Genomic DNA, 12,370 nt, shown 5'->3' on the forward strand with positions numbered 1-12,370 from the left:
TTTGACAAGCGTGGTGTCCGCTAAGCACTTGCAAGGAATTTGGTGCCAATTGTTCATACAGTGGCTGACGACGATGAGAACTTATGGCTGAAGTGGGTATGCACCCCAGTTAATAAGGCAACAAGAACAAGATTTTGTAATGGGTTGGAACATTGGACGACCCCTTCGGTATACACTATTCTCGTTCTATAATGGCTGGTTGGTCTTTCGCTGTTTTAAAACGCTTTATAAGTCGTAATAACGTGATTGCTTTCCCGACATCAAGCTTGCCTAAGGCAAGTGTGCCCACAGTTCCCAAGCACTGGTGTGGCTCAGTGGTAGCATACTGGGCGTTTACCCAGCGGACCCGGATTCAAGCCCCACTGTGTGATTGGTACTATTTTTTTTTTCTAATTTCGTGCGATGCTCCAGTGGCGGCGGCGGCGGACAATTACGGTGGCCCGTGAGCTGAGTTGTGATCTCATAACAGCTTTCGCTCTAAAATATCAGCGCTCAGTAGTCAGCGCCTTCCGCTGCGCAAAGCGCATTGTCTTTTTGACATGGCAACGAAATTCCAGCTGCGGGCACTAGAACGTATGCCTTACACGTGAGCGTCTGAAAAGAGCAAAACAGCATTGTACTGAAAGACTTGTGTGCACTGGCTCTTGTAACGTCACACAAGTTCATCTTTAAACAGCAGAAACAGGACGTCTAAAAGAGGCCTAACATCGCAAACTAGAAACGCATGGTTAAAATGTGAGCGGAACGTCTAAATACTGTAAGCCTCAGGCTTTGTTATATTGCAGCTGCTCGATCAAGGAAACTTTCTTGAAAGAAAAATGAAATAATTGATTTAAACAGCTGTGCGCTGTTATAGAGAAAACGCTGTCCCATAGTTTTTAGTGTTTTTGAGTAAGTCTTCTAATGGAGTATGTGATCGACAGTGCAAAGGATATACAGTAGTAATAACTCAACGGAAGGAGCTGTATGACCGTAGAGGACCATTGTATATATTAAGCGCAAAAAAAAAGGAGTGGTTTTCAAAGCCAAGAAGGTGAAATCGAAGTAACAGAAACAAAGACAAGTCTTATACGAAGTTATGACTTGTTTTCACTGCCGTGATAAAAGTTCGTCAAGATACTGTCATTTAATAGCTTGCGAGCAGCTGTGCTGCTGACTATCAACAGCACTACTTTTGACACATTGGCGTGACCTTCCCTCCACTATCAACAGCTATAATTTGCCATCGTGCAGAAAAACATACCTCATTTCTGGGAAGACTCCAAAGCCCCCATTATAGCCAGTGGTGACCCTATACTCCTCTACTTGTCAGCAGGAGTTTCTGTAAGTGCTGTTTTATCCACCTTCATCAAACTGCATGCAGTGTGATTTTATAGTATTGGTTGCCCGATGTTTCTTTCTGAAATGAATTCACTCCGACGAAGAGTATAGTTTTGAAAGCTTGGTAAAGAACTGCGGGTATCAGGATAAACGTAGCCTGGGGTGTCTTACAGGAGGTTGTATATTTAGGTGCTTGCTATTCAGAACACTTAAAATCTTTCTTCTTTTTCAATATGCACCTATAAAACAAACTAATTAGTTGATAAAGGCTTCTAGATCCTTCGAAGTAGTTGTAAGGACACGATATACAGATCAAGGTTCATATTGGTGGCTGCCGCTCCTTAAGCAATAACGCGAAGAAATGAGCTGTCCGGGTCGGAACATTTTCCTAGCCGTCTGGTAAGGAAAAGTTCGATGTGACGGTATGGCTACATTCAGGTGGCATTGAGCTTCTGGTTTGGTGAAGTTAGAAGCCAATTTTGTTATTATTTAGAGCTGAAATAGAAGCGGTGGTGATGAACGTGGTTGAAACGGAGATCGAATGAGCCATTCCCTTTTCGTCGCTATACGAGGCGCATGCGATAAGGCGCGTTCACACTGAGCATTTCGGCTGCGGAAAGTGCGCCGAATCCGGCCGATTCGGCGGCGGAGAGATCCGCTGAGGGCCCTGTCCGTGCAGATCGCACTCGGACCAATTTTTGCGGCGTCTGCCGCCGAATCGGTCGCCACGGGCCAATAGGAGCGCTAGTCAAGACATTTTGAAAAGTGGTGGCCAAGCCCTACTCACTAGTCATGTTGCGGTGCCCGTACCTTAACCTTGTAATCAACGCTAGCTTAACCCACTTCGTGCTACTTCACGTCCCTATTTCCTAAAAGTGGTGACCCAACTTGTCTTTGGTGTGACCGAGCTTGTCACGGTCTTGCAGAGCAAGACGAACACACCAACTCCGCTGGCGTCGGCGGTTTTTTTCTGCTCTTCATGCATTACGAGACGGTGACTTGCCTGCAGAGTAAGCTGTACTGCTTCTTCTTGCTGCCAGTGTACAAGAATCAACGAAGTCTAGACTACCGGATAGTGCAGTGGCGTTTGCGAGCCACAACAACAACCGGGTGACAGCGCATCCACCTCGCGTTGGCCCCGTGATATAGATGGCATATTCGGTGGCGCGGGGTGAGTTCAGTGCGAACGACGCTGCGTTTCGGCGGCAGGCCAATTCCGGCCGCTCTAAAAAGCGGATGCTGCAGTGTGAACTAGCAGTACGACCAGTTTTCGAATGCCGAAGCATTGTGCAAGCGCTGCACCCGTTTTTACCGCAAAAAAGACGCGAGCGGTTCCCTCAAGCACCAATTACGATTTTTGATTTTCGCTAGTGTAACCGTTATATCGTCATCTCGGCAGCCGTTAGCGGGCGGCTTGCTCACCTTTCTACGTGCTGCGCTCTCAACGCGAAGAGGATGTGCGAAGAGTGTTCCTGGCGAAACCATATTCTCTTGAATTAAAGTTTTGTAGAGTTGCGTAAGATCGGGTTTGAATGAGTTAGCTAGCTGCCATCCTCACTTCGTATAACATTCCAATTTACTGCTACCGTATTCAATGCTTCTTCATTGCGGTGAAACAATGGCTTTTTAATCAGATAATGGTGCCAAGGTGTTGCTTTGGGTGCTTTTACTTAATATATTGCACCGGGAAGTTGGCAATAACCATAAAACAGCGTACAATTTACACGTGAATGGACATTCGGATTCCTAATGGCGTAACTAAACACGACTGCCCATGCAACAGCAATGTTCACATGTAAGTTTTCAGAAAAAACGTCCGCGTATTATAAAAAGTTCATCAAGATGATACAGCAACAGGCACTGGGCATTTCCCTACACTTCCAACCCGACTGTTATGAAATAAATGCTGATAAGTACAAAACACGAGAGAAAAAATAGGAAATTTGCAACGAGTTACCTTCATTGATCCTAGTGATCGAAGACTATGCGAAAAGATAAAATGTTTTTCTTTGTGCTTATATTTAAACGTCAGTTTACATCAGTGTTAAGTGCCATCTTCCGCCCCACCACGGTGGTCTAGTGGCTAAGGTACTCGGCTGCTAACCCGCAGGTCGTGCGATCAAATCCCGGCTGTGGCGGTGCATTTCCGATGGAGGCGGAAATGTTGTAGGCCCGTGTACTCGGATTTGGGTGCACGTTAAAGAACCCCAGGTGGTCGAAATTTCCGGAGCCCTCCACTATGGCGTCTCTCATAATCATGTAGTAGTTTTGGGACGTTAAACCCCACAAATCAATCAAGTGCCATCTTCCACTCTTGATAACACATATGTGTTTTGCAAGTTAGTGTTCAACAAAGCTTGATCATCCTGACAATCGATTTCATTAATCAGCAAGTAGTCATCTGCAAAAGCACAATCTGGACAACTTCATTAGTTACGTGGACAATATCATTATAGCATATTAGAAAAACAAATTGACCTAGTGCCCTTCCTTCTGGTACTCCAGAGTCGACAGGCACATGTGAAAATGTCGTGAAACTGTGTGCAGTTAAGGTTTCTGGAAGTTCAACCAACTATGAAACTATGGTAGTCCTATTGTTTTTACCTTACAGTTAGCTTTGCGTGACAAACAATAAAATGCCTTTATGAAATTTAAAAGACATATCCATCTGGCCTGATTTATCTAGTACAGGGGCAAAGCTACAGACTCTCCACCGAGTTACTGTGAGGAGGCCTTTCCTAAACGAGTGTAGCAAATTGGGCTAGTTAGAACATACTCAGGACGGTGAGCGCAAAAAAAGAGAGAGAGCACGAATTCTGTGAAAGTACTTGATGCAAGCGCTATCTAACAACTAAAAGCGTAATAAAAAAAGGGGGGGGGGCAAATATGAACAGAAAAGAAAGCTTGGTCGGCGCTGATAAGCTTGGGTCAGTGGCTTCTTTTATGTTTATATATTCCACGTTTTATTTTTTTTCATTATCCTTTTAGTTGTTAGCACTTTTGTCATGTACCTTCTTATATTTCGTGTCCTCTTTATTTGCGCTGACATTTCCCAAAACCATGTTATTATGCAGAGAAAATTTGGATACTATCAAGAAAGTTTGTTATATAATTAGCAATGGCATGCTCAAGAATATTACAGCTAGACGTAATGTAGGGTACTAAGCTATAATTCGTTAGAAATGCGGAGTCGTTCTTTTTTAGCAGCAATAGAAATCTCGCTGTTCTCCAATCCTCGAGAATGCCGCCGATTGGAACCACCTTCCCTCTTCCGTTGTAACAATAACAGACCCTTTGTTATTCAAGACTGCCATTTCTCAGCAATGTTTGTAACTATACGCAGTTTCCATTATCTATCTTTGTCTTGTATGTGCTTGAATTCTTACATATACATTTTTAGTTGATTTATGTTGCCTTTGTGATTTGCGCATTTGACACTTGTTTCTTTTCTTTGTCTTTTTTTCTTGTGTGTTATAAAATGTTGTACCCACCCCCTCTGTAATGCCCTATGGGCCCTGAGGGTATTCTAATAAATAAAAATAAATAAATGGTAGCTGCGATCAATGATTCCTTGAAAATATCGACCAAATATAGAGCTAATGTTTCAGCATATCAGCGAATAAAAAGCTTAAATTTGTTGTTAAGGCCAAGGGCTCCGTTCGCCTCAAGTTTCAGTAACACTCATACAACAGCGGCAATTATATTGTTACCACGTACGTAATTTAGGTATGTTGTGCTCAGATTTTGGTGCACGTTAAAGAACCCCAGGTGGTGGAAATTTCCGGAGCCCTCCACTACGGCGTCTCTCATAATCATATGGTGGTTTCGGGACGTTAAGCCCCACAAATCATCAATTTACGTATGTGCACCTGTGTAGCGGGGAACAGGGTGGTGGCAGTAGAAGAGGATGTTAGGCTTTTGGCAAAAGGTCTCCGGGGCGCGTTCACTGTATACCTTCGAGTCGACCGTTACGTCACCTCTGAATAAACCCCTCTCGTAGACGTAACAATATAATACTTGTTTCGGTACCACTGCAGTCGCTTGACTTTGGGACCCTCGTCTGCATACTACATTCTACGAATTTTGTATTTTGAATGAATGAATAAACTGAAACTGAAACTGAGATGATGAAAGCTTAAAGGTTCCTTAGGGTTGACAAACACATCATTAAAATGGGCATTAAACTTCACCACAATGGTTTGCTTATCAACAATGACTACGCCATCCTGCACGATACAATCAACCTATTTCTCGCTTCACCTAGGAATCACCTAAACTTTTGAAGTAAGCTACAATTTAAGCTTGGCAGTTTGTGTTGTAGTCATGCTTCACGTTGTTGTTAGCTTGGTTTAGCGTAATTTGATTGTTGGGCATTCCGGTCATGTTGGCACATTTTAATTTAATTTTCTAAACTTTTCTGAAATGACCGAGTGGAATATTTTCAGTTGGAAGTCAGCGCTTGTTGTCTCACTTCTGTGGACATTTTGTTTCAACTGTTAATCTTGGGTATTTTTTTCTCTTTCGGTGCAACACCGTTATTGTAATGCAGTGGTTTTAACAGTATGTTTTAGAAACGTTATTTGATAGGAAGTCTTGAAAAAAGGATATATCCGCACAAATACTTAAAAGATTTTCAAAGAGCCGTAGCATTTACACTTTAAATGTTGTTATAGTGCAAGTTGAAGATACTTACGTCGATTGTCGGCGAAGGTCTTTATTCGCTAATAAAAAAAAAAGGATTGAGTAATGCGCATCATTAGAGAAAACGAAGGATGTGTCATTTCATGATCAGATGGACTACTTTGCAGAGACGCTTAGTAATGTTCTATACAACCGCTAATAGAAATAAGGTTAAGCGTGGAAGCACAGTTGCCTTGAATGCCGATAGGCTGATCAACCCTTATGAGGCACGTCGTATACAGAGCCTTATGAGGCACACCATATATTGGAGGGCTGACATCGCCCTATACGCGAGTCTCTGGCATTTGGCCTACATCGAAACGTGACTACCGCGGCTAGAATCGAACCCGCCACTTTAAAGTAACCAGCCGGACACACTAACCGCTGTGCCACCGGGGTGGACACGTATTGATGTCGGGGTCACTCTCGTGTCATTCGCCTTCCCACGTGAGCACGCGGTATGTGTTGTCTTTGAACTATACACAAACCGGAATCATCTGGCAGCTATTGTTTCGTGGTGTTACTGGGTGTATGAATAATTAGTTTTTCTAAATCTTCCCGTAGAAAGGGCCCAACTCTTCAAAGGTTACATGCAACCTTTTTATAATTGTCACAACAGTTAAATTTAGTTGGGACAAATACTTACCTTTGAAATATGGGATATCATGATTGACATTAAAAAAAAACAATGCGGTGCATCAGAACATTTCTACACCTCAGCCCTAATCTTGTTTCAGACATATGAGCATCTGACATTTTTCTCAAAATTTAAGAATAAAATAGGTTCGGTTTGAAGTGCGTGAAAAAGGGTCAGGTTAGGACAATAGTCGACCGCCCTAAACGCCGCGCAGAAATGACAGACGGGAAGCCAATCAAATATAACGTGGACATTCGTAAAAAAACAGCACTCATCTTATGCGCTGTTGGAAAGCGTTTATAAGCTCTCGTATCAGCGTTCATTTACGAGTGAGCTCAAGGCAAGAATGCTTCGGTGAGTGTTAATCGTGCATTGGCCTTGAGAAGAATTCTAATTTAAGGTGAGTGCAATAACTACAGTTTTATCTATGGGTACACTCAGACTTTCAGTAACATAGGATCTTAGCTTCATTTTTCAAAATGTATGTGGAGCGCACATTGTTCTTGTAAGTAAATAGAAGGCTGTATCGTAACAAAGTGCAAAAATTGTGAATGACTGAGGAATATGAAAGTCGCGAAAAAGCGTTGGACTATTTTTGGCGCCAGAACACAAAAAAAAAATGCACGCAAATATGCCTTTTAATAGCGCAATCTCCCAAACCTAATCATTGGAGACATTGGAAGTTTATTTTTTATCAAAGTGCCTTCTTGCGACTGTATATGCCTAAACCATGCTCATTAGTCCGTATAATGGGCCACTACGATTTCACTTAGACTACCTAGAGCAGTAACTAGAGCAGTAAAGTTTCACCAGAGCAGTTAAAATTCATTTCCCCAAGCCTCTCCACTCTCTTGAGATGGACGGCCAGGAAAGTTGTGTAACACATGAGTTTACTTCATTTAGTTATCTGAAAATTTTATTTATTTATTTTCGGAGTTACTTATCTATTTAATGACCTATTTAGACATAATGTTATTAAATATAATTTTTCATTTTTATTTTTAATTTATTTATACCTGTTGATTTTTCTCACTAAATCAGTAATGAGTAAGGAAGTTTTCCCAATTTATGGAGCACATACCGGTATATGATTATCCTAGTGTTTTGCGCATATAGAAGTTTATCTTTTTTTCCCACTCCAATAAAAAGCTTTGTGCGGTCAGCTTGAATACTTTGCATGAAAAACTTCATCCATTTACATTGGATGTACCGTATAACGCGAGCATTCTCCTCATCATAGTTTCAACATACAAAAGTGAAATGTTGTATCATGAGAAGAAGTTTTAACTTACTGTTCGAGCGCAGCAATGCCAAAATCCACCGAAAACTTATATCGCGGCCGTCCAGATAACCGATGGTGATTCTTTTTAATATTTAATATAATATGCTATCATCTATACGAAAATAAAGTTTTTTATTAATTTCTTGCGCCCATTTGGAGTCAGAATATATTACCCAGTTTTGCATTTGCTGACTTTCAACAATGAATTTTGAAGCTTCTTTCCGGCATTGGGTAGTCCGATCGAAAGTGAATTTCAGTGTTATGCACCCACGAGGCAGTACGATTTTCGCAGCTGTACCCGTTACTGCTACATACCTAAATTGCCTTAACAACATTTATTTCTCTATAGGAAGATGTATCGGCATAAAAAAAAATATCGAAAGGTCTTACGTATGAAGGCAGTAAAGTCGCGATATTTCAGTCGAACCCTCTGAAGTGCACATTTCAAAATTGTTTTATTCTGATATTCTGCTTCGACCTAGAAAGATGCATGTTTTCTAGCTTAACCACTCATATCCTTCTTCTCTCGTCGTGTGTGAAATGGTATATATATATATATATATATATATATATATATATATATATATATATATATATATATATATATATATATATATATATATATATATATATATATATATATTGACTTTTCCAGAACGCTAGTTATTTTTTGATGCTGCGAACTCTTTTTAGTGCACTCTACGGGTTCATTTGACAAGTGATGTCAAAAACAATTCGATGTTTAAAAAAATAATGATTCTAGCCAATAAGGACATCTGGCAGTATATCTCGCAGTTGGCGATGCGGTTACAACTATGCAGCAGCAAAACAAACGCAAGTAAGAATGGCGTGTAACATATGACCCTGAATACATTAATGCCAAGGTGATTTCAATCCTCTTTTTGCTAAGTGTCTGACGATCAATACGATTTTCATGTTTTCCAAGCAGGTGTGCATTCTATCTTGCTAGAATTATCAGTGATAGTTTAATATATCACTAACCACCGGATCTTTTTATATATTTGGGAATCAATTTTATTAATAAATTTCATATACTGCACTTTGCACACGTGGCCATTGTCCTGAATGATGAAGCAGCACAGCAATTTCGATCGAGAGTCGTAGTGTAAGTGATGCTCTCGCTTAAATGGCGATACTAAATTGGTTCATCGTGTCACAATTATCTTTCTTGATGTGAGAAAATCCTTCTAGAACCTTTAATAGCACTCAGTGCTATACCATCCCCACATACATCTAGAACAGTCAAACCCCGTTAACCTCTCGCTTCAGTTTTCTCCTTCTTCACCCTGCTCTCAGCGCCGCGCAAAATTTTCAGCACCCGACGTTGCAAGTTGTTGTCATGGCGTATGGAGCTGTGACGCTCGGATATTTCTCCCAATTTCTCATAGATGCAGCCCATGGCGTCAAATTTTTTTGTCGCTTTGCAATTATCCGGTCTTCAATTATGGATTGACCCCACTGATATTCGACAATGAAACGAAGGCTCCTTATCTTGGCTGTCATCTCGGCGAGTCCTAATGACGCAAGAAATGATAAGTGTCGCTGGCGCTGCGTATATTTCTGATTATTCGGACAGGCTGCTACCTTTTTGTGTCCGTAGAGCGATCCAGGCTCGGCCGCATAACACATTCTTGAACATATTTATTTTTACAGCGAAAGCTGTTATGATATCACTTTTCGGGTCACGCGCAGTTGCATGTTGTCCGCCGCCACCACCGCCGCCGCCGGTGGGCGTAACCACATCGCGCGAAAAAAAAAAAAAAAAACAACCTTGAACCAAAGACACGGCGGGGCTTCAAACCGGGCCCACTAGGTGCCAGCCCACCACTGAGTTACGCCGGTGCTTGTAACTTGTTCTCAAATTTGCCTTACGCAGTCATGATCTAGCACCAACGGCTTAGTGGGGCTCGAACCCGTATCCACTGGTTGCCAGCCCAGTGTTCTACCACTGAGCTACAACGGTGCTTGCGACTTGTCAAACATGCCTTAGGCAGGCTTGACGTCGGGAAAGCAATCGCGTTAATGGGACTTATAAAGCGTTCTACTACAGCGAAACATCAACCAGTTGTCACGCAATGCGAATAACGTAACGAGCGGGCCGTCCAATGCTCCAACCCATTACAAAAGCTTATTCTTGTTTTCCTATTAACTGCGGCGCATACCCACTTCAGCCATAATTTCTCATCGTCGTCAGCCACTGCATGAACAATGCAGTGGCTTGAAAGATTCCTTGCAAGTGTTCAGCGGATACCACAATTCGCAGAAGAATGACGAGAATTAGCAAAGCGAATGCTGGCCTACTACCTAAGAGTTTATTATTATTGCGCTAGTAGGTACCAAGCAAGTGTGCTTGCAGTGTAGTTACCCAGTGAGTGTTCAGAAAAGGCTCTGAAACGCCCCTCTTCTAGCTTTCGCTGTGACGACGCTGCGCCTACCGGGCAGGCCTCGTGTTTTTTTTTTCTTCTTTGTCATCAAGCATGACTCGCTCAGCACTTCTGTCACCCTAGAGAAATGACAATAACTCTGTTCCTCTCTACGAACGTAAAGTGACGCTGCTGCCTGCATAACTAATGCATGTTTAGGTACAATGTCAAACGATGAAGATGAAGTGAAACATAAGACACACGAACTGTATAGCTCAACTTTCAATGCTATTGTAAATATCGTGCTTATATATGTGCTTTCTTTACTGCAGTTTCCCGATGTGGATTACAGTATAGATAACCAACGTTTCAAACACACCATCTCTTTATACATTGAAAAAAAAATTGCCGGCATTATTTTGGATAAACCTTTTAAAAGAAGGTTATTGTACTTACTAACTACTGTTTACTAACTACTTTTCATATATACATTACTAACTGGTGAGTGAGTGCAGTTAGTAACGTGGAGGTTAGAAACCATTACTACCCTCGCTTTTACAAAACGCTAGTAGTTATGGTTATTAAAAATGTGACAGCTGCGATTATTTCGTCTCCTAAATCACTCGTTTTTATAATGGTCCATTGTGCAAAAATTAACATTCTGATTAACACTGGGTGATTATGCGCATTAGTCATAAAGGAGAACAGCACACATTCACAATGACAATAAACGCGACACGTACAGTTCAGAAGTGGATCCATTATTATTTAGAGCACTACCTTCAGAGAACGCAGCTGGTGCCGGTGGGTGGCTATGCCTTAGGGTAAGCAACTTATGTTGTGGTCATCTTTTTACACAGAATGCAATTTTACTAGTTGCGTGAAGTAACATCGCGTAGGACTTTTAATCAAGTATACTAAGACACATAGTATGTGGCGACTACTTGCATAATATTGCCTCAACATAGCCTAATAAAGAAGAACAAAGCCTGGGTATGAAGCTTGCATATATCGCCACAATGAACTTGAATAAATCCCCGTGCCAGTGAATGGGTTTTAGACGCTCGTAATAATAACCCCTAAAATTTGTTCAACAAGTTCGTTGAAGGTGCACGACAAAAACTTAATAACGGTGCGCACAAGGTAGTAACCATTGCAACCCTCAAGTGTCTGCTAACGTAGGTAGTAAAAAGGTCGTAAAAACTTAGTAATGGCCCAAGAAGGTTAGTAACAGCTGCTGCTATTATTTTCTTGTGGTTGCAAGCTTTTTACTAATTTTTTAAAAGAGTGTACAGAATTCTTAGGACGCTATATCAAGCGCAACATTTTTTTTATCCAGACGGCTCGCACTTGTATTACTCATGTCAATTCGCATTATAAATGCCCTGCAATTGTGGGGTTTCTGGGGAAGTATATACGCCAGTCAGGTTGATTAAACCATTTTATGAACGTTACCGACATTCTTCTGTGTAAATAATGGTGCTGTCAGTCAGTGGTATATATAACGTATATGCTCGGATGTTGATTTGTCGAGGGATGGTGTGGAGCCTCAATTGACAGCTTTTATAAGTCACAGTAGTTATAGGTGATGCCAAACATGACGTTCAGGGTTTATTGTCTCGGGGTCTAGCATTACTTTGGCTGTTGTTTGACACATACCTTCAATTCTTGATTTCTCTTCCTTACAATGGTTGTTTTACGAAGATCAAAATGTACGCTAAAATTAAAGCAACAGGTGGATATTTATTTATTCTGGAATGCTAATCAAGGACAACATTATAAAAGTTGTCCATGCAATATTAGCCCATTTAGCAATACTGATCTTTGGGAATATATCGATCTGGACGCTTACTACAATGAATTATATGTTCCCAGCCAACGTGTTCAAATATTTCTACTTAGCTTCTTCATTGAGGATATATAGAATAGGAACAGATATTCTAATCACGAATAGCAAATGACGTCACTGTAATATTCTCACAAGTACATGTATGTTCACGGCTGTCCCGGCATGCAGGACTTCGAGATATGCTGCTATATATATTAACCATTACTATTCTACCACAT

At 41.3% G+C, this 12,370-nt stretch overlaps 1 protein-coding gene across 6 annotated transcripts in view; it reads left to right on the forward strand.

The window, feature by feature from the left end:
- Positions 1 to 1,181: 1,181 nt before the first annotated feature.
- Positions 1,182 to 12,370, forward strand: part of LOC119181137 (uncharacterized) — a 45,525-nt gene continuing 34,336 nt past the window's right edge. The window contains exon 1 of one of the 6 annotated variants that reach the window (XM_075874585.1): positions 1,182 to 1,323. The gene's annotated coding sequence lies outside the window, so the exon portion shown is untranslated. Of the gene's footprint in view, positions 1,324 to 6,907; positions 7,038 to 12,370 lie in introns of those variants that run through there. The other 5 variants (XM_075874583.1, XM_075874582.1, XM_075874586.1 and 2 more) reach the window with 5 other exon arrangements.

Source organism: Rhipicephalus microplus, chromosome 10, assembly GCF_043290135.1.
Source record: "Rhipicephalus microplus isolate Deutch F79 chromosome 10, USDA_Rmic, whole genome shotgun sequence".
Taxonomy (NCBI): domain Eukaryota; kingdom Metazoa; phylum Arthropoda; class Arachnida; order Ixodida; family Ixodidae; genus Rhipicephalus; species Rhipicephalus microplus.